Raw genomic sequence first — 22,997 nt, forward strand, 5'->3', positions numbered from 1 at the left:
AATTCTAATATTAAGAGTTAAGCCTTTTTAAATGGATAAGGGTCAAGTTTGGATTCAAATTTAACTGGTAAGTGGTTTTGAGTTTTTTTCCCCATAAAGGACAAAGGGGTAATATTAGTTTTTTTTTTTTTTTTTTTTTTTTATTACTTTCATATGTTTTTCTTAGTAACCATCATATATATATATATATATTTTTTTTTATCTTCTCATGGATAGTGAAATTATTTATTTATTTATTGCTAAATATTGTTCATTGTTACCAAACCGTGGTTAGGGTTTAGTCCATAAAATCTTTTAAGAATTTGGAGTAGTTTGTTATTGTTGTCCTCTATATAATTTGGAGTATTCAATACCTAATTTTTGGTGATAACATTACCTCTTTTTCCTGAATCGAAAACAAAATAAACAAAAACACTTGGATAAGGATAAGGCATCTCTAATAGCACTAAGTTGGAAACATAGAGTTGGAGATTCCTTGGACTTAAGGAGCCTATGAAAAAAATGAGAATCACCCCACTTAACATACCTTTTTGGCAGGTAATATCTATTACTTTTTAGATAAGGAATAGATTTTTCTTCCAAACTGATAAAATGCAAAGTGCAAATATGAATTTTAAGAAATTTCCAGCACATTCAATGAAGCATTTCAAAACTTCCAATGAAAACACTTTCTTAGTAAAGGAAGATATGATTAGCATCATAGTGCGATAGTTCACGGTTATTATTTTGATATATGATATAGCAAACGTTTAGAGAGAGAGAGAGAGAGAGAGAGATATGTGTATGAATATATATATATATATATATATATATATATATTAAAAAAAAGTAATGAAAGTTTCATTACTTTTGACAATTTACAAAGAAAACCATATTGTGACTCCAAAGTAATGATATGTTCAAAAGGAAGGATGAGAACTATTTTTAAATGGTTTATTAGTAATTCAATAGTTACGATGACAAATTGAGATTTAAATTCTGAATGTTTCTGTTAAAAATATAAAAAAAAGTATTAATTGAGTTACAAGTAAGGTTAGAACTATAAGGGCAGAAATTACAATGAGAGTATGCATGATAATCAAGATAGACATAAACTTTTTTTTTTTTTTTTGAGAAACAGACTATTGCTTGACTGTGTTACTTTTTTACATCCTAATAGCTTCTTCCCTATTGATGTAAATGCCTGCGCTATTGCTCTATTAACGCAAATCTACGTTGCTATTTGAAACTTTAAGCCTATAAGCAACTCATATTCTGGGCTTGAGTTAAAAAGTTTTGAGCCCAAACCGATCTGACTTTTTTTTTGGGCCCTGCTCTGGTCATATGTGATGCACGTGTTAGATGAATGTTTTTAATGTGTTTTAAAATTCATTAAATATTGACTGATGTACATTTTGTTTCTTGGTTATTATTTATGTCCATGTATTTCTCTCTCCCCCCCCCCCCCCAAAAAAAAAGAGTCCATGTGAATATTATAGATGTTTTGTGTGTATTGTATACTATATGCACTTGCTCCTTCGGGTATTTGTTAGGGGTGACAATTCATGTTCGAGTGTCGGGTTTGTGTCGTGTCAATTCTTGAGTATTTGACTATATAAGTCAATCCTAATCTGACATATTTATTAAACGAGTTAGGATTTATCAACCCTAATACAACTCATTTATTAAACGGGTTAGTCGTGTCGACCTGTTTATCATATTTTATCAAAACGAAAAAAAAAAAAAAATTGCATCATAAACAAATAAATATTTGTTAATTTAAAATTCAGAACTAATGAATAACTGCATCACAAATAATAATACAAAACTAAAGCTTATCTCAATATTACAAATAATCAATCATAATATGTCAAAGAAAATAAACCACAACAACTAATAAGTTTTGTGGGGCCAGAGAATTTGTGTCTCGGCCCACTTTCCATTAGGGCCCAGGGCCCACGCCGAGGAGAGTAGTTGCCGAGGACAAGTAGTGAAAGACCAAATAGCCTAGAGATGCAGCCGAAGATGACCCTGTCCTCAGTATCCCAAGGCCTAAAAGGGAAGAACGACATGTCATCAAAGGCAGCCTCCAAAACGCTCCTAAAAGAAAAGGCGAGTAGAACGAGACTCGCACAGGGGTACAGTGTGGGAGGGGTTCAAGGAAAGGACGTCACCTCCGCATTGAATGCGCCAACAAACGTCCTATCCACGTTGATGGGAAAAGACCCCTGAATAGTGTGACTTCGGTTATTGCAACTAACAGAAAGTAGAGAGAGGCGGCTGATGGGACAGGCACTCGAGTAGTTACCTGCCTGATCGACAGGTGGAAGGTTAGGATCAACTGAGAAAGGCTATATAATGTAAGGATTCATGCGCCAAGAAGGTGGTGGAAACAATTATAACCAAAAAGTGAAAGGAATAATAAGAACATGAAGCTCAATGGACAAGGTCCATGGACAAACTTAGTTCACCTCTGTGCGTCCACCATGAACACCACGACTAACCACTGTCCGGTGACCAAGGCCTAGCCTTTCAGCCCACGCTCTACAAATTTTATTGTTTGGGCCTCAAACGTTCGAACCCAATAAACCAATTGGGGTCGCTACAAATTGAGTCCTTACAATTGACGCCGTTTGTGGGAAGGCTTGTGCGTTGGCACAGGTGGTGGCTCGAGCTCCTATCAAACAGGGGCCTGAGAAAACCCCTCCGTCATTTCCAGCAACAAGCTATTGTTGTCTTAATATAAAGATCCACTAGGGGCTACGCTTCGAAGCACTAGTGGCGTGGACAGTTCTAAGGGGCTTCCAACATCAAATCAACGCCCCACACCTTGGCCGAGGGGCTAGTCCTCGAAACTTAATGAAAATCCAAATTTTGGACAAAACCAAGGTATTGCATGGTTCTTGGATTCAAACCTATGGGGAAACCAACTACTTAAAGAAAATCCAAGTTTTGGACAGAACCAAGGTATTGCATGGTCCTCGGACTCAAACCTATGGGAAAACCAACTACTTAAAAAAAATCCAAGTTTTGAACAGAACCAAGGTATTGCATGGTCCTCGGACTCAAACCTATGGGGAAACCAACTACTTAAAGCAAATCCAAGTTTTGGACAGAATCAAGGTATTGCATGGTCCTCGGATTCAAACTTATGGGGAAACCAACTACTTAAAGAAAATCCAAGTTTTGGACAGAACAAAGGTATTGCATGGTTCTCGGACTCAAACCTATGGGGAAACCAACTACTTAAAGAAAATCCAAGTTTTGGACAGAACCAATGTATTGCATGGTCCTCAGACTCAAACCTATGGGGAAACCAATTACTTAAAGAAAATTCAAGTTTTGGACAGAACCAAGGTATTGCATGGTCCTCGGACTCAAACCTATGGGAAGCTAGATACTCCAAGAAAATCTAAGTACCAGGCTCGGCCTAACAACACACTCGGCACCTCGGATGATACCTTTGGCTCCCCAGAAGTATGTTCAGATACAAGTTCAACGCCCCATGGGTATGGGTAAGTTAGAATTCCGGGATGTGATCCCAAATATATCATATGCACAACTATTCATACATGTTAAGATAACTAGTTCAAAAACCAAGAGATTCGTAACAATAGTAAATATAGGCAAGGGCAACTAACATGTAATTTAAAGGAAAAAGGAAGAAAAGAATTTCATATATGTGGTCAATGAGTTCAACTACAAGCAAATTCTAAAGTCTTCAAAACAAAAGGGAAACTAGTTAACAGCTAAACTAGAAACAAATACAAAAGTTGGCCAGGGCTTCTACTTCTTCGATTTCGTTTTGGCCACATCTTGGGAAGGCCGAGCAGGACTAGCCTCGGGGCCCTGGGAGACATCCCTTTCTTGGGAAGGCTGAGCAGGACTAGTCTCGATGCTTTTGGGGACATCAGTAAGGGGAATGGCCTATAGGTGCTGAGCAAGGATGGTTGGCTCCTCGGCGCCAGAGATCTGAATACTGACCGTAGACTCGGCAGCCTCTTTAGGCATCTCGGGATTCAGACCTCCAGGTGCTTCTGTCGCATCATGAGGCCCTCCTCCCTCGGTCGACTCGCCAAGAGTGACGATGATCTGAACAGCTTCTAACTGAGCAGCCTCAGCCTCCTGTGGAACGCTCATAGTCTTGAAGCTGGCGGAGGCGGTCTCACGGATGGCTGGAGGATAAAATACGCTTTTCGCCTTCCATAAGTCGGACGAAACTTCCACCCCAGCTCGTTTGAGGGCCTCGTCCCAAACCTAGGAGCAGTATAGCCTGCATACTCCAGGAATTTGAGCTTTAAGGGCTGGGTTTCAGCCACCCCCGCCTCGTAACCCTCCTCCTCGACCTTGTCCTTAGCAGTTTCGGCCTCAGTTCTGGCAAACTCAGCCTCCTGCTTGGCCCTCATGGCTTCATCCCTGGCAAATTCCGCCACGCCCTTAGCATTGTTTGCCTCGATCAATTTCTTATTTAAATCACTGATCTGCCCTTTAGCAATCTGCAATTGCTCCTCGGCGGCGAGTAGGCGCTTTGTCTATTCCTCGACCTGTTTTTGGGCACCAGTCAAACCTGCCACGACACTATCCCGGGCTCGGGCAGCCTCTTTTAAGTCCTCCCTGGCCTTCGCGAGGTCAGTCTCGAAAGTTTTGAGGGTCCGTGAAACATCTATACGTTTACTGCGCTCAAGCTCGACGGTCTTACTCTGCCCCTTAACTTCTTCCTCCATTCTATAGGTAGCCTGGATAGCCTGCCAATTGAAGCGAACACATTATGAACGAGAATCTAGGAGCAAGAATCGACGAAGTTATAAGTTTTAAGAGCCTTACCATACCAGGTACCTCTTCGCGTTGAGGAACACTCCTGCATCCTCATATTCTTCAACTCTTCCATATCAGTAGGAAGCAGCAGGGTCCTCCCTAACGTGTTGGCCACATAACTGCCTTCACCATCTCGAAGGTTCCTCATGAACGCGTTTTCCAGCAATGGCTCCCCGTGGAGCATTGGGGCGGGAAGCCAAGCACTCGACGCGGATTGGGTTTCGATCCCTTTCCCCTGACTTTGGTGCCCGATCTTTAACTGTTTTTGAGCTCGCGGGGTTTCGTCCCTTTCCTGAGAGGATTGAGATTTTCTCCCATCCATGGGTTCCTTACCCTTGGGACTCCTCTTTCTCTTTAGGTCGGCAAGCTCAGGCCGAGCAGATAGAGCTGATTGAGGAGGAGCATGAAGTTTGGGGCGGGGAGATTGTGACTGCGACTTGGAAGAGGAAGACCTAGTCTGTACAGGCTGGGGCTGGGGTGGGGGAGTTAGAACACTGGATTGCGGTTTTCCCTGTTCACCCTTCCCCGGCTGACCCTCAATGAGGTCGAATAAGCTGGTCGAGGGCTTTCTCTTAAGACCCATCTCGGCTTGAGAGGATGTTCCCGCTGGCAACAGTTCCGCTTCGGATAAGTCCGAGTCGCCTAGGTCACCAAAAGGATCCTCGGATGGGTCAGCTTGGTCAAATGCCCCAAGTCCCTCCTCGGACAAACCCAAATCACCTTCGTCCTCCGCTGCCCGGTGAGACGGGGAAGAGCCCGCCAACGAGATGCCCTCCGGGACAAGAGATCCTTCAAATATCAAAAACCCGTTCTCGACTATAGTGATTTTCGGAAGCCGAGGATTGTTAGCGCTAATCACGTGCTTTGGGTCAGCAAATGACTTCTGGATGGGATTGTACCCTAAGATTTTGTGAACGGCTTTGACTTGGCCATCCTCGTCATTTACAAAAACCGCCGCTTGAAGAACAGTCTCTAAATCCACTCGGTTGATCAGATGAAAGTGTCGGTAAAAGGCATGTGGATCTGCAAAAAAAAAAAAAAAAAAAAAAAAAAAAAAGGGCACGTACATGGTTAGTAACCAATCCACACCAAATTAAGATGCCGCAAAGGAGTGGCACCCTCCTACTCTTTATACCCCACCTGGTTCTCCCTCTACCATTGGGCAAGGAAGGCCATCATGTCATTCCCCAGATACGATAAGAAAGTCCTTGTTCAACCCTTTGTTGGACTCGGGGAGGCACTGGATTAGCCAAACCCTATCGTATCTCGTCTTCATGTAGTAGGACTTGCCTTTCAAATTTTGGAGATTGTAGCACCAATTTAGGTCATGATGGGTTAGTCTTAACCCCATTTTTTTCGTTTGAGGCATCCACACAATCCAGAATCTTAAACATATTGGCAGCGCACTGGGTGGGAGCCAATCGGAAATGCCTAAGGTAACTCTTCATTATCGGCCCCATGGGGATTCTCATACCCCCCTCTACGAAGGCGAGAATGGGGATTACCACCTCGCCCGTCCTTCTCATAAGATGCCACTCCCCCACTTTGTAGTGCCTCAAACTTACGTTGGGGGGAATCCTATAGTCGGCGATGAACTTTTTCATCACCTCTTCGGTCTCAACCAACTTTTTCAGTTTAACCATCTTAAGGAGCTACTAAACAGATTTAGGGGGTGACGGGAGAAGGAGAGGAACAAGATAAAAATAAACCCAGAAAAGAAAAAGCACGAGTTAGTGAAGGCAGAGAACTTACAGAAAAGAGGAAAGGTTTCTTGGACAGGCTTTTTGTGCTGGAGATAGACTTGAATTTGGATGAAAGTTTGACTGAACCCAGGATACGTGCGCTAAAACTCTTAAGTGCAAAAGTGAAGAGACAAATCAGTTCCAAAAATTATTTATACCTCACATCGAGAGTAACTGCACGAATTTTCCCGCCCATAAAGGTAAGGAAATCTCCACGGTTAGATCACCATCGCACCGTTGAACGTGGGAAGCACAGAGCCGCCCGCATTTAATGAAGACACGTTTCACCTTCCAAGGCCCCAAGAACGTGTCTCGGGCAGACGAAGAGTCTCTGGAACTGATAGGTGATTGACAAGCTTTAACAGAGGCCTGATGTCATCAAAACCCTCTTTTCCGTCCGAGGATCCGGACAGCAGGATTTTGAGGGGCTATTGTGGGGCCAGAGAATTTGTGTCCCGGCCCACTTTCCATTAGGGCCCAGGGCCCGCGCCGAGGAGAGTAGTTGCCGAGGACAAGTAGTGAAAGACCAAATAGCCTAGAGATGCAGCCGAGGATGACCCTGTCCTCGGTATCCCAAGGCCTAAAAGGGAAGAACGACATGTCATCAAAGGCAGCCTCCAAAACGCTCCTAAAAGAAAAGGCGAGTAGAACGAGACTCGCACGGGAGTACAGTGTGGGAGGGGTTCAAGGAAAGGACGTCACCTCCGCATTGAATGCGCCAACAAACGTCCTATCCACATTGATGGGAAAAGACCCCTAAATAGTGTGACTTCAGTTATTGCAACTAATAGAAAGTAGGGGGAGGCGGCTGATGGGACAGACACTCGAGTAGTTACCTGCCTGATCGACAGGTGGAAGGTCAGGATCAACTGAGAAGGGCTATATAATGTAAGGATTCATGCGCCAAGAAGGTGGTGGAAACAATTGTAACCAAAAAGTGAAAGGAATAATAAGAACATGAAGCTCAATGGACAAGGTCCACGGACAAACTTAGTTCACCTCTATGCGTCCGCCATGAACACCATGACTAACCACTGTCTGGTGACCAAGGCCTAGCCTTTCAGCCCACGCTCTACAAATTTTATTGTTTGGGCCTCAAACGTTCGAACCCAATAAACCAATTGGGATCGCTACAAATTAAGTCCTTACAAGTTTATTTACCTAGAGTTTGACAGGTCAAACAGGTTCCATGTGATGGACACTAACCCAACCCATTTATTAAATGGGTAAGTCGTGTCAACCCGAATATGACACGAACCCATTAAGTCTCAACCAATTATTAACAAATGATTTTAGAACATTTGTTAACCTTTCCCTTATTTTATGACTTCCAAGTTAGGAGGTAGTATTTTCTGTAGGAGATCATTTTTTGTGAGTGTTATATTAGGCACATTATTTGTCACATTAATTTATAAGTTTTATTTAATAAAATTTGTAATATCTTTAAAATTTTTCTTAGTTTTTTTCCCAAATTAAGCTTGAGTTGGCATGGCTAACACTCTAAGGCTAATTTCTATATGCTTGATGTCTTGATGCATGTTAAGCCAGTATTTGGACAACGCACCAATTATGTTTGTTGTGCCTAGTTGACTATTAGTCCCTCCATTTTAGTATTGTTGATGCCCACTTTTGAAAAAGGGCCTAATAGCAAAAAAAACCCAACAATATGAAGAAAGTGAGAAGAGAAAATAGTAAAGTAAGCCCAGCAAGCTGGAATGGCAGAAATGATGGCCAACAGGCCCACTAGAGTAATAAGAGGTAAAGAGGAAGTAAATGGGTTGAGAAAGCCTAAGGAATGAAGTAGTAAGCTTATAGGAACAATAAGAGGTAAAGAGAAAGTAAATAGGCCGGGAAAGCCTAGGAAATGAATTAGTAAATTCATTGGGTTGGCTTAAAGGCCAATAAACTTGAAAAGTAATAAGAGGTAAAGATGTGGTAATTGGGCCGAGGAAACCCTAAGAATTTAGCAAAAAGCCCATAGAAGTAAAAGAGGTAAAGAGGAAGTGAATGGGACGAGGAAGCCCGAGGAATGAATTGGGCTGGCATAGGAATGTTGGCCAACAAAACCCAAAAGAGGTAAAGATGTGGAAAGTGGACTGGCATAGCAGGAGCATCAGCCCGTAAGCCCACGAGTAACAAAAAAATAAAAGAGAGAGAGGTAATGATATAGCAGAAACAACAAAGTGGCCTAGTAGGATCCCTAGCCAAGAGGCCCACAAACATAGGAAAGAAGAGAACATGGGCTAGGCAGGAAGGAGAGGGCCTTCACCCAAGCAATGCCCAACCTAGGGAAGGAGTGAAAAGGCAAGGGACATGAGCTCAAAAGCCCATATGTCCTTCACGCCGCAAGAGTTAAACACCCATCAGAACGTATAACAGAATTAGACAAACATGGAGGTAGCAGGAATGGCATGAAGGCCAGAAAGGAATGGATTCAGACAAAAGTGGAGCATACACAAAGGGCCTAGGCACCACCTACTTGTACCCAACCAATACATAGGAGGTGGGCCATGGGTCAAGGGTATTAAAGGGTGTGGTCTAGCGGTGGGGAGAAAGATGGAGTCTATTTTGGGGTTCTCGCTCAAACTTCTTTAGATAAATGTCCTGCTAAGATGGTATCTCACTCAAAAAAAGTAAGAATGAGCTGAGACCACTTGATGCATGCCATAGAGGTAGGTGAGAGAGAGGCTTAATCCTTATCCAAATGAGAGTAGTGAGAATGGAGGAAGGTAAGAAACAAGACAAGCCATTTTGTTTGGGAATGAGGAGTGGTGCAGCCAACACATTCAATACAATGATAGTGGCTGGGCAACTGACAGGCCAGTAGGTAGTCTTGGAAGGACACCCATAAGGAGCCAAAAGCAGTTGAAGGGTAAAAAAATGGAAAATCCCATCATCACAGACAATATAAAGGATGGTAGCTGTGAACAGTAGAGGTTCATCAGAAAAAAAAAAGGTATCATCACCATGAAAAGAAATAGAGGTAGAACAAGGAAGAAAAGGAGGGAAATGAAAAGGAAAACACAGAAATCAAAGAAAAGCATGAGTGATAGGAATAGAGGCATGCATCAATAGGCTACCAATTTCTCTCCCTCTTGATAGACCCACACTTTGAGAAATTAAGAATTAGAGTTTAAGCCATCTAGGTCATTTTTCCAAAGTGCATAACCTCTATGGCAAAAGCCTTCTTTAAGGTTACTCACATTGGAGATCGACTCCCTTTTTGGATTTGTATTTGCTAAATAGCTAAGTCCATTTCTTTGGCAGATGAGTTTTGCTTTTTTGATTGATGAACGATTAGTTTGTTACCTTATTATTGAATTGCTTGCCGTAACTTTGTTATTTGTGGTTGTATTATTCTACCATAACCTTGTTAGATTCCTTTGTCCTTTTATTTAGGCGCTAGCATTATTTGTTAAATGTTATAGCTACTCTGCTACATTGTATTTCCTGTTGTAATATCTGTAATAGTTGTTCCTGCAGTGGGCACGCCATACACTTAGGACTCCTGCCAAGGCGTGTTTATGTTAGGATGGCCCAACTTGTGCACAAATTGCCCTAAGGTGTGTTTCACTTAGGCCAGTCCCAACTCTTGTGGTATAGCAGGAGAGGTCAAAGCCCAACAATACAAAAGGCCCACCACATGTATGAACAATACTAACACAACATTTTTTTTTTTTAACAATTTGTTGAGAAGACAGATTTTGATTAGTGCAATATTATCTTTATTGAAACCACTAATCACAATCTGTCATCTCAATAGTTGTAAAATTTGTTGTATTAGACTTATTATCTCATCCATATGAAAGCTTAGCTATAATGAAAAGACAATTTTTGAGACTAACCTATATGATGTAATGATAAGTCAATACCGTTGAGCCCTTTGACTAGAGTGATACGTACAATTTGCATCTCACAATGAAGAGACCGTGGATTCAGATCCTAATGTTGTAGTTCACTTAAAAATTTTGTGAGCAATATATATGGTAAATTTATTTTATAAAATACTAGTGTAAGTTGGGGAAAAAAAAGTAGAAAACTAGTGTAAATCAAAAGATCAAAAGAAAAGGAAATTGTCGATTTACTTTACTTTGAAGCCAACTAGCTCTTATCATGGTTATGAGTTAAGATTTTTTCGGAAAAATTACGGAATAAATCCTACAGGAAAAAAAAAAAGTCATTTAAGTCGATAAAATTTTTTACAATACCAATATATTTTATTTCATTTTTTTTCCCAAACGAGACCAAATTTCTTATACCACAAATTGCCTGCGCAAAAAAACTTATAATTTCTTTTTGAAAAGTTTTGTGCCGTGTTAAGACTTTGTAAATATAGCCCAATATGCATGAAATTACAAGAGTCAAAGAAAAGTTAAGTTGAGAGAGAGAGAGAGAGAGAGAGAGAGAGAGAGAGAGAGAGAGAGAGAGAGAGAGAGAGAGAGAGAGAGAGAGAGAGAGAGAGAGGGAGGAGGTTGTCTTTGACTTGTGTAATTTATTTTATTTTATTTGAGAAACAAGACAATGCATTTCATTAAGGAAGGCTATTGAGGTCGGCCTAAAAAACCGATAAAAAGTCTGGTGGTACATCTTCCATCCAGACGGTCATATAAGGTAAAGATTTCACTTTTCTTGCTAAGGAATGAGCCAACTTATTACACTGTCAGTGTACAAAGGATAAATTAAAAGCTAAAAAATGTGAGCTGAGGAATAGAATGTCTTGTGTAAGGTGTCCATACTATGCCAAGTTTCTGTCACCATTCTTCATTGCTTTGAATAGGATCTCATTGGCACCTTCAAGTACTATGTTGTCAAGACCAATTTCCAGTGCAAGCTCCATCGCTCTTCATGCTACCAATGCCTTAATCTCGATCACAGTGGCTGGCAGAGGGAGTTGTTGCGTTAGTGAAGCCATTACGAGGCCTTCACTGTTTCAAATTACAACCCCCAGGCCAGCTTTGTTGTCTTAAGCAAAAGTTGCAGCATCATAGTTGATCTTGTCCCGCGGGGCTTCCAGAGGAGACCAGGATGCTTGCTGTTGGCTTCGGTGCAGTGATGAGGTCGCTGGAGAGGCAAGGGCTTTAATTTGTCGTTCCCGAAAGTGCTCTAGTATTTTGTTGAGGGGCAGACCGCCTTGCCTAATTGGAGATTGTTTTGGTGATTCCACAAGTTCCAAAATGACAAGGGAGAACAGCTCCAGATCCTCATTACTTGCAAAAACAAATTCAATAAGGTCAGTGAACGTCCTGCTGCCTCTAAGTGCATCATGGTACCACATTGGAATTTGTCTCCACATGGAATCCAGCACTGGGCAGCAGTAAAGGGCATGATTTGTGTCTTCCTAGTGCATTTTGCAGATATCACACAAGTTATCAGTGGTGATTTTGCGGCGGACTAGGTTTGCTTTGGTAGGTAAGGAATTCGTGTAAGCTTGCCAAACCTGGTTCTTAACCTTGTTAGGCACTTCTAGGACCCGTATTTTTTTCCACAAAGGTTTCATGGATTTTGTGTCTGATGGTCCTGGTTATTGGATTTTATTTGCTTCCTGTAAGAATCAATATCCAGACTTGACCAAGTACTCTCCGTCTGGATTAAAAGGCCAGATCAGAACATCATCTTGAATGGAGCGACAAAGAGGGATATTCTTTATAATAGCAGCCTCAAAATCATAGAAAACCTGGTCAATCACTTCCTCCCTCCATGTTCTATAAACCGGGTCAATCAGGTCACTAACCCAAACCGTAACTCCCTCCTCAAGCTTTGGAGATATATTCTAGGATTGTTCTTCACAGGGAGCCAGTTATCTTCCCAAACCTAAATTGAATTCCCCAGGCTGATTCTCCACACTACTCCTCGCTTAATAACATCCCTCCCTTTAATTATGCTCTTCCAGGCATAAGATGCATTATTCAAAGTTTTGGCTTCCATCACAATAGTAGTTGGAAAAAATTTGGCTTTGAAAACCCTATAGAACAGTGACTAAGTATCATGTAGGAGCCTCCAAGTTTGCTTGGCCAAAAGTGCATTATTGAACATGACTAAGTCTTTAAAACCCATACCCCCCTGCAATTTGGGTTTACATAAATCTGACCACTTCACCCAATGAATCTTTCTATTATCACCTCTTTGTTCACAAAAAAATTTATGAATTAGGAACTCAATCTTATTACATAGTGTAAGTGGAAGCTTAAAGCATTGACTTGTATAGATTGAATCATCCTTTTTAAGATTTTTTTTTTTCTTAATTTATCTTAATTTTTATAAGCATATTTAGTAACTAATTATTAATCCTATTATAGGGTTATGGTTATTTTTTTTAATTAAATTTATAATGTATTTCATGTAGGGGTGTCCACAAATCGGGCCGGGTCGGGTTTGTGCCTAACTCGGACTCGACCCGAAGCTGTTGGGTGGGTGAAAATGGAACCCGCAACCAACCCGGAATGTTAGTCGGATCGGCCGGTTCGGGTCGCGTCGGGCTTCGGGTTATACCGGTCGGTTTTGGGTTTTATCGTCAGTGTCTTCGTTCTGGCCGGATCCGTCGAGATCTGGCCAGATCACGGTGAGATCTCGCTAGATCTCAACATGATCTTGCCAGATCTCATCGAATCTAGACTAGATCTCGATGAGATCTCGTCGTATCTCGTCTGATCTGATGGGTTTCAAGTAATTTTTTGCCGGAGAACTCCAAGTATCGTCGATTTTTGTATGTTTTTGCCAGAGAACTCCAAATATCGTTGGAAGTTTTTGACTCTATGCTCGGGTTGGGTTGCTCGGGTTTTGGGAGAGGAAACCCGCCAACCGACCCGAAGACATTAGGTTCTATGGGCAGCGACTGGCCACCGATCATCGAAGTGGTCAGTTCGAGCAGTTTTCGGTTCGGGTTCAGGCAGGTTGCTTGATTTGGTCGGGTTCCAAGTTGGGTTGGATAGTCCTAATTTCATGTGTTATTTCTTGTCCCCATCATGAAGTTTGATTGTGGTTAACGCACTACAATTAATAAATAAAACATTAAAAAAAAATGTAAGAGTGAATAGAGATTTTATTATAAGTGATTGGAGGTTTTTATTTTTATTTTTATTTTTAAATCAAATGATTGGAATGGTTGAAAATAGGACCTATTCCTGTCCTATAACATATTAGGACAATATTCTTTTTGAAAAAAAAGTATGACTTCTCCTTTTCTGCGCCAGCCACAGTTGATTTAATATTTTACATAAAGCAGACAAGACTTGTGAAATGCAATACTTACGTTACTTTTACACAATTGTAGATAAAATGTCAAAACACTTAAAAGAAGAAGAAGAAAGAAAAAGCTTGGATTTTTTAGCCTACATGTTTGATATTCATTTTTCTGTTCTAACTTGTAGTAATATAAGGTGGTTTTACTACCAAATAATCAGAGAATTCATGGTAATGCTCATGATGTATTTGATTTACGTGTTTAAATAATGTAATTTGGAACTTATTAAGTCAAATTGGAATTTTTATTTTGTATCGTGGGAATATACAACATCCTACTCACGATGAGACAAAGTACCACCTCAACAAATAGGCTAGCATTCTTTTTTTTTTAGCAAAATCAAATAGGCTAGCTTATGATCCACTTAGATTGAGGAAGAGTAAGGGGGAGTAGAGTAGAGTAGAGTAAATTTAGTACAAAATCAGCTTATTTTTAGCCAACTCTGTTCTACTCCCCTCCACTCTTCTTCCTTCCCCCCTCCATCCAAACAGGCCATTAGGGTAAAATCAATGTGACATGACTTATTAAAGAACATGGTTAGTGTTGAATTACATGCTCTTTTTTTTGGGGGGGAGGGGGAGGGGGAGGGGGAGGGAGGGGGAATAAAACTTTACCCTCCTAAACTGTATCCCATTTCATAGTTTTCTTATCTTCCGAAACTATGAGAATGTATACTTATTTTCTTAAACTATTCATTATCTATGAGATGGGATGCAAAATGTTACATGGGTAATAGTTTAGGGGGGGTAAGCGTGCACTTTCATAGTTTAGAGAGTAAGTGTTATGCAGATAATAATTTAAGGGAAAAAATATGTATTCTCATAGTTTATGAAGGGTAATTAGGGGTGTCAATGTTCGACCCAACCCGCGAACACGACACGAACCCAACACGGTTTTTTTCGGGTTAGGGTTGGGCCTTAATGGGTTTGGGTCATAAACGGGTCGACCCGAAAGCGACACGATAAGAAACGTGTCATAAGCGGGTCAACCCGCGTAACCCGCAATAGACACATTTGACACGCCAATTTATTTGTGTCAAACCCGAAATGACCCACTTAACACAACCCGTTTAATTCGTATAACAAATAAATAATTATTTTATTTTAGGTTTGTCAAATACCTTTTATATCCAACATATATTTTAAATTTAAAAAGAAAAGTAAGTAATTACAAATGAGAAAGGTAATCTTATTTGTTTCATTAATTATTATTACTCTTACATTATTATTATTTAGTTCTTATAAAACTGTTGAGGCATGATCATATTTTGTAACTGCTAATACTTTTTTTTTTTTTTGGCATAGAACTTGTACAAATGAAATTTAATGAGCTTGTGGAAGATGTTATGAACTTGGACATCAACAAAGAATCTATGGATGATAATCGTGGTCATAGTCTGGATTAGTCTACTATTTGCTCAAATTCTTTCAATATTGATACTTAGCATTTGGCGAGTTCCAAGGATATTATATTTTTGTTGAACTATGTTATTTTATTTTTATTAAACTATGTTATTTTGAATTTGGGTTGAAGTGTTGCACTTCTTTTGGAGTGTAAAGAATTATTTCTAGATGAATGTTATATTTTTATTGAACTGTATTAGTTTGAATGTGGGTCGAAGACTTAAAGTGTATGCACTGGTTTTTGGGATGTAAAAAAAAATAATTTATAGATGGATGTTATATTTAATATTATGCAGGTTGAAATGGGTTGTGTTACATTCGTGTCAACCCAACACGATTCGTTTATTAAACGTGTCAAATGGGTTGGGTCAGGTCAACTCGTCTTATTAACAAGTCGGGTTAGGGTTGAAAGATCCTGACACGATTATTAAATGGGTCGGGTTAGGGTTGAGCCATCTAGTCTAATACCCCTACCTCGACACGACACGAACCCGACACGCTAACCCGAATTGACACCCCTAAGGGTAATTATAAATAATATATAGTTTAGGAAGATTAAGTGTAATTTAAAAAATAATTAAATAAAATACTTGGATAGAAGAAAGAAAAAGCAACCTTCTCGAAAACCACACAAATATGAGGTGACTCCTACCAAAATACATGTATAGGCAAATTTAGCAAAATTGTGGGCAACACAATGTGCTTCTCCATTTTCGTGATAATAAAAATCAAAAAGTGGGAGTTAGGTTATAATTCTATTTTATTAGACTGTGATGAAATAATAATAATAATAATAATAATAATAAATTATTATTATTATTATTATTATTATTTGCTAAATGGTGATGCCTATTGGGTATTGGCTATTGCCAAACATCATAGTCTGCCACATATGCACCATACTTGGATAAAATCTTGCATCTTTCTAAATTTGGCAAGTTCGTGACTAAAAATCTTATTGAACACGAAGCCACATAACTCGCAAGAATTTATTGAACGCAAATAATTACATACTTGGAAGGCATTGTTATTCTTTTTTGATCTATAAAATTAGAGTAATGTTGATGTGACCAACCTTTTATTGGTATTCATTTAGATCCACAATTAATATCACTTTTTCATTTGCCAATAATCACTCACCACATTAGTAATTTGTAAAATTTTTTATTAAATAGTTTGTATTTCTAGCATTATTCATAAATTTAACCACATGAAGGCTTTCCTTATATACTAGCACATTTTTTGGGAAAACAATTAAAAATCATTATTCTCTTACTAATTATTTATAATATAAATTAATCTGGGGAAACAAATTCAACTAGGGTCAAAATGTTAACATAATGACTACATTTTTAAATTCTTATGAGTTACTCATATTTCATATGTATCAATTTTCGTAGGCCAAGAGCATTATAGTTTAATTGACACCTCTTGACGTTTTTATTGGTGAAGTCTAGGGTTCAAATCACCCCATTGTTGTAATTATCAAATTATAAAATTCAACACCTCTCTCTCTCTCTCTCTCTCTCTCTCTCTCTCTCTCTCTCTCTCTCTCTCTCTCTCTCTCTCTCTCTATATATATTTGTAGGCGACTTCCAAATACATCACATATATTGTTCAAAGTCCTTTTTATTTGTTAGAGTTCTTTTTAATGCATTTTTTAGAGTAATATTACTCATAATCCATCTTTTTTTTTTGGGTAAACTGGATTTCATTAATAAAAACTAAACAAGTTCAAGGTGAGGCCTTTCAAAATACGTGCCAATGGCATTAGAGTACGATAACATAGTAAGGTCCCCAGGGGGATCATCAAAAACAATAAGTCCTACTGTTGGCTAGCTCCTTTCCTTGCCAGCTTATCAGTACATTGATTTGTTTCCCGGAAGTAAAGCTTGATCGTCCACCTTGGAATCAAGTTGAGAAGGTACCTGCAGTCCAAAATGAGAACTGAGTGAGCAGTTACTGCAAGCACTCCCCGAGACCCAGTCCACTACCACTTTAGCATCTAAGTCAATTTCAACAGCCTGAAGGTTTAAAGAAATACACAGTTTCAGTCCATCTCTCAAAGCCCACAATTCAGCCTCCACACTCGAAGCTGTTTCGATAGCTCTAGAGAATCCCCAAACCCACATTCCATTATGATCCCTTATAATTCCACCTCCACCTACCAAACCTGGATTTCCCAACGCAGACCCATCTGTATTCAGCTTATGCCATCTCAACATAGGTTTGCTCCATTTAACATTTATTGGATATCTTCTAGCCACACTCCTAACGCCCCCAGCGCAAGACATATAGAATAGAGCCATATTACTCATTTCCCAACTTACCATTGGGTCCAGCTTCTTTAAAAATTCTTTTGTTATGTTGCATCCATAAACCCTATACGCCAAATGCAAACTGAACATCCCAAGGAATAAGAGTCCTTTCCTAAATTTTTGAGTAAGCTAGATTTGATTTAAGCCAACTACACAGGTCCGAATTGAAGAACATGTCGTTGCACTGAGGGTTATTAGTCTCAACCCATAATTTTCTTGCATGCTCGCAATCTCACAAAACATGGATGATTGTTTCGGTTTCCCTACCACAGCTTTCACACATTCTATCTTTAAATATTCCTTTTGTAACTAACAGGTCTTTGACAGGTAGACTATAGAGATAGCATTTCCAAATAAAACATTGGATTTTTGGTGGCGCTTCAACTTTCCAAATCCAATTTCCTGCGAAATCCTCACTAACAGGTCTTCTCTAGCTTATACGCACTCCTCCCATCAAAAAGGCCAGACGAGGAATAGGCCCAACACATGCTATCAGTGCAGGTTTCAGAGAAAGGGATAGGGATAACCTTAATTTTTTGTTGGATCTCACCAAGAAGCACAAAGGAACAGCTATTTGTGTTCCATACCCCATCATGATTCAAATCACCCACCATAACCGATAGATCATCTTGGTTTAGAGGTACTGAAATAAGCTTTCTTAAAGGCCCTTCAGCTAGCCATTTATCCTCCCAAAAGCTTATAGTACTATTCGCCCCCACTAGCCATTTCGATCCTTTAAGAAAAATCTCTTTCCCTTATTTCATAGTAGCCCAAGTTCTAGACCATTTCCTCTCTTGATTTGCGTATTTTCTTTGTAGAAATTTAGCCCAGGCTTGATCCTTCTCCACATGCATCCTCCAGTTGAGTTTAGCAAATAATGCTAAATATTTTGGTCTTGCTTCAGACAAGCAAAGTCCACCTTCCTTCTTTGGTATTGTAATCTTTCCCCAGCTTACACTTTGAAGCTTTTTTTTTTTTTTGGGAGACAATCCCCATAAAAATTTCCCGCTGGTTTTGTCAATAGCATCAAGAGTTTTCCCCGAGAGCATAGCACCCTGCATAACATAGGCTGGGATTGCTCCCAAAACCGATTGGGTCAGCACCACTGTTCCCGCGAAGGAGAGTAAATGAGCATTCCAAGCAGCTAATCTCCCTTGAACTTTCTCCAAAACAAAATCAAACTCTTGATTTGTTAATCCCGGCATCTTCAAAGGGGACCCCAAGTATTTCCCAAGGTTAGGATTAGAATGCAAATTAAGGCATTCATAAAGGACTTCTCTTTCTTCCTTGGGAACATTAGGGGAGAAATAAACACGAGACTTCTTGTTGTTAACTTTTTGTCCCGACAACTCACAAAAGGTATCAAGCGCATCTTTGATATTTTGGCAATTTTTCCTACTTGCTTTGCCAAACAAAACTAAGTCATCAACAAAGAACAGGATCCCAAAGCTTTGAATCCCATTTATCCTTAATAATGAATCCCAAGACCTCCATACAAAAGATAAAATTGTAAAGGGAAACTGGATCTTCCTGTCTAATCCCCCAGGAAGGCTTGAACTCTTCTTGGGCCCCTTCATTCACAAGCACCTCAACACTCGAAGAAGTAACACAACTCATGATAAAACTCCACTCCAACCTGTCATAGGCTTTTTCTGAGTCAATCTTGATAGTCATACTTCCCATTCTGCCTTTCTTCCCACTTGTGGTATGTAGGATTTCTTGGGCTATAATGACATTATCTATGTCTTTCTTTCCTAGCACAAAGGTAGTTTGCATTGGGGAGATGATATTAGGCAACAACAACCTTATTCTAGCAACAATAAACTTAGTGATAACCTTATATACCGTATTACACAAACTAATTGGTATGAAAGCTCCCCAGACAATCAGCTCCAAGTCTTTTTTGGAATGAGATTGATGAGGGTTTTATTAAGGTGTTCAGGAACCTTACCCTTTCCAAAAACATCCTTTACTAATTTAATAATCAACTCCCCAGTTAGCAGCCAAAAGCATTGAAAGAAACCCGCATGCAAACCATTTGGCTCAGGAGCTTTAAAAGGCTTAAGAGACCATATGGCATCTTGAACTTCTTTGCTAGTAGTCGAGGAGGAGATCTGGATAGCTTCCCATTAAATATTTTTACTGGCCAATTAGCAATATCCCACTATCTTCTATGCCCAACCTCCATGCTGGTAGTAAATAGGGAGATGAACCACTCCCTCACATTACTTGCCACATCCTGTACTTCATGTTTCCAAACTCCATTTGTCACACCCCAAACCCAAAAGGGTCTAAAACATGAGAAAAACATCCCAAGGGTATCTGTAGATTTTTCCTTTTTGGCAAATCAAACTATAGGAGATCTTTATTTTCCGTTCTTTTTCACAGGATAAGAATATATAACTATACTAAAATCTCCACATTACAAGTCAGAGTTCTATAACACATTTACAAAAAATAACTAAAAATCATGTACCTCCACATAATACATGAATATATTACAAAACTCATTAAATTACACAAAGTCACAATCTTATCAAGATTAAGGACCTTAACATCGAGTCTAGGCCTACCACGCCAAAGGCTAACAAACCTCAAGCGGCCCACCTCCAATAGAATTAATCAAGGTCTCGTTGAACATCGCAAGATCGAGTCACCAACCATTTACAGCAAAAGTCTCCAAATTTAACATAGCACTCTAATCATCACCAAAGAAGTAAGCTCCATACCCAATGTATAGCTAGTAAATCTGAAAAACTGTTAGAGGGTGGGATGAGCTAATGCCCAGTAAGTAGCATAATTAATGAGAGTGGGGGAAATGCAAGTTTCATTTTCAATAATAATAATATGACATGACAAGAATAATTGAATATTGAAACAAAAATTTTCTCAAAATAGATATATTGAAACTATATACTATAATCTATGAACATCAAAAATATAATTTCTAAAGCCATAATGTCTAACATAAGATAAATTATCACAAATATACCACACTACCACATATACCGGTCAGGGGATCCACCCATTTACAACTGGCATGATATTGTCCTCTCTGGTATGCAGACTCTTTGCCCCATGGACAGTAGCCTCACTCATACCCTCAAGGTTTTTCTCTCCTCCCATGGGCAGCAGAGAGAGCGTGTCAAATAGGACCTCTCTTGCATGTGGTCTCTTGGCCCCATTGGCAGCAGCCTCACCCATACACAATCAAGGAACCTTTTCCCCCCATGGGCAGCAGGGAAGAACACATCATCCAAAGTGAAAGGGCACTGATCTGGATTTGATTCCATTGTCACAAAGACTACGGAAACCAAATCGGGTGATCACAAGGAAATCATACATGGCATGGTGTCAAAACCACATAAAGCTCACGGGTATACACTTTCTTTCAAATACATAGTTTTTAGCCAGGTAATTTCAGAAAAATCTTAAATAATCTAACTTCCACAAAATTTGTAAGATTCTCAACTTCATTTTTGTCAAAAGATTTTCTAACAATTTCCCACATATCAAGACAAGATAAGCATCTTTAAATTTTCTAATATACCATAACATCCAAGATTTCCTTATCAAAGATTAAATAAAAGATGCTCATTTTTCCATATCAACAATTCATGCATTCCCCAAATGCAATACCAAATATGATGCATTTTCATATATATAATCATATATATATATATATATATATATATATATATATATTAAGGTTACGACACAATAGTTTTTAGGAAAATATAGTTTCCATAGGTAATTTCCAAAAGCGTGTCTAACCCAAAAATAACATTTATGCAACATTATTATTTTTCAAAAATCCCATTAAAAAGTACTTACCTTGCAACCCGCAAAAAGCCTAATTCTCCAAACTCCAAAGGAGATTAGCTAGAACCTCAATAATATCAAGCAAACCTAACACAATAAGCATAAGGTTTAAAATTGTATCTAGCTACAATTTAGGAATTGCCAAATAAACACTTAATTAGACAAGCCTAGTATTTAACCTCATCAATAATAACATATTCCACTTCTAAAGTTTCTCAACAGATTGATTCACAAGGCATAAACTCCAATTATAAAGTTAACCAATTTAATATCATCTCCAACATTATGACTAACTTTCATAAAATTTACACTACATCAATAAGAGACCCATGAAAGTAAAATTGAAATATCCTCAAAGACAAGAAATTTAGAACTTCAACTAACTCCAAATAAACCCAATGGCAATGGAAAATTAGATTTACCAACCATCACATGTTATAACTTGAAACCCCTAATTCTCCAAACTCCAAAGGAGATTAGCTAGAACCTCAACAATATCTAGCAAACCTAACACAATAAGCATAAAGTTTAAAATTGTATCTACAATTTAAGAATTGCCAAATAAACACTTAATTAGACAAGCCTAGTATTAACCTCATCAATAATAATATATTCCACTTCCAAAATTTCTCAACAGATTGATTCACAAGGCATAAACTCCAATTATAAAGTTAACCAATTTAATATCATCTCCAACATTATGACTAGCTTCTATAAAATTTACATTACATCAATAAGAGACCCATGAAAGTAAAATTGAAATATCCTCAAAGACAAGAAATTTAGAACTTCAACTAACTCCAAATAAACCCAATGGCAATGGAAAATTAGATTTACCAACCATCACATGTTATAACTCGAAACCCCTAAATTTTCCACCATAAATAAACCTTAGGTAGTCATCATTAGCACAAACCATATATCCACTGATCAAATAATTCTACCAATACAAAACCCATACATACAAACACATAAATATCACTTCCAATGCTCATAAATCACATGGGTATCATTATTAAAGCTTAGATAAACAATAACCTCAAGCAAAAGTGTAAAATCCACCAAAAAGATTAGAAATTTTTACCTCAAAAAAAGGATGTGAAGGTGCTTATGGGTTCTCAATAATTTTCCGGTGATCTTACTAGAAAATGATGGTGGAAATGGTGGTATGGAGGTACTACCGGGAGAGTTTGAGGGAGTGAAGAGAAGTGTTAGACAGGAAATGAAAAAGAAGAAAAAGAAAGAAATGAGAAGAGAGAAGCTGGTCAAAGAGATAAGGGAGAATTGTGAGATATGTGGTGGGAATGGGTGGGGTGGGTGGGGTAGTTGGGAGGCACATGTGAACTTAAAATCTAGTCTTTTTTTTTTTGCTGATTGGGACGTTACCCCATTACAATCAACCAGAGAGACAATGTTGTTCTTTTGCCTTCGAGCTAGAGTAGAAATATGATAAAAGGAAGTGTTACGATCTCCATGAACTAGTCGGTCCACTCGAGATTTCATTACCTAGAAATCCTCTTCAATCTCTTGAACCTCAGCATACTCCCTCCTTAGCTCTTTCTCAAAATCAATGAGAAATTGTGAGGGCTTAACACTGTTAGCATTTTGAATCCCCTTAAGTCTTGCTATGATTCTCCTTTTCCTAGCAAAGATATTTCCAAAGACATTTGTATTCCAT

The 22,997-nt window shown here is 39.0% G+C and overlaps 1 long non-coding RNA gene across 1 annotated transcript; it reads right to left on the reverse strand.

The window, feature by feature from the left end:
- Positions 1 to 19,455: 19,455 nt before the first annotated feature.
- LOC126723204 (uncharacterized) lies at positions 19,456 to 22,593 on the reverse strand. The gene is made up of 3 exons (XR_007654193.1): positions 22,404 to 22,593; positions 21,332 to 21,406; positions 19,456 to 20,254 (listed from the first exon to the last, which is right to left on the reverse strand). It is a non-coding gene; the product is annotated as an uncharacterized LOC126723204 (long non-coding RNA).
- Positions 22,594 to 22,997: the final 404 nt, after the last annotated feature.

This window comes from Quercus robur, chromosome 4, assembly GCF_932294415.1.
Source record: "Quercus robur chromosome 4, dhQueRobu3.1, whole genome shotgun sequence".
Lineage (NCBI taxonomy): Eukaryota > Viridiplantae > Streptophyta > Magnoliopsida > Fagales > Fagaceae > Quercus > Quercus robur.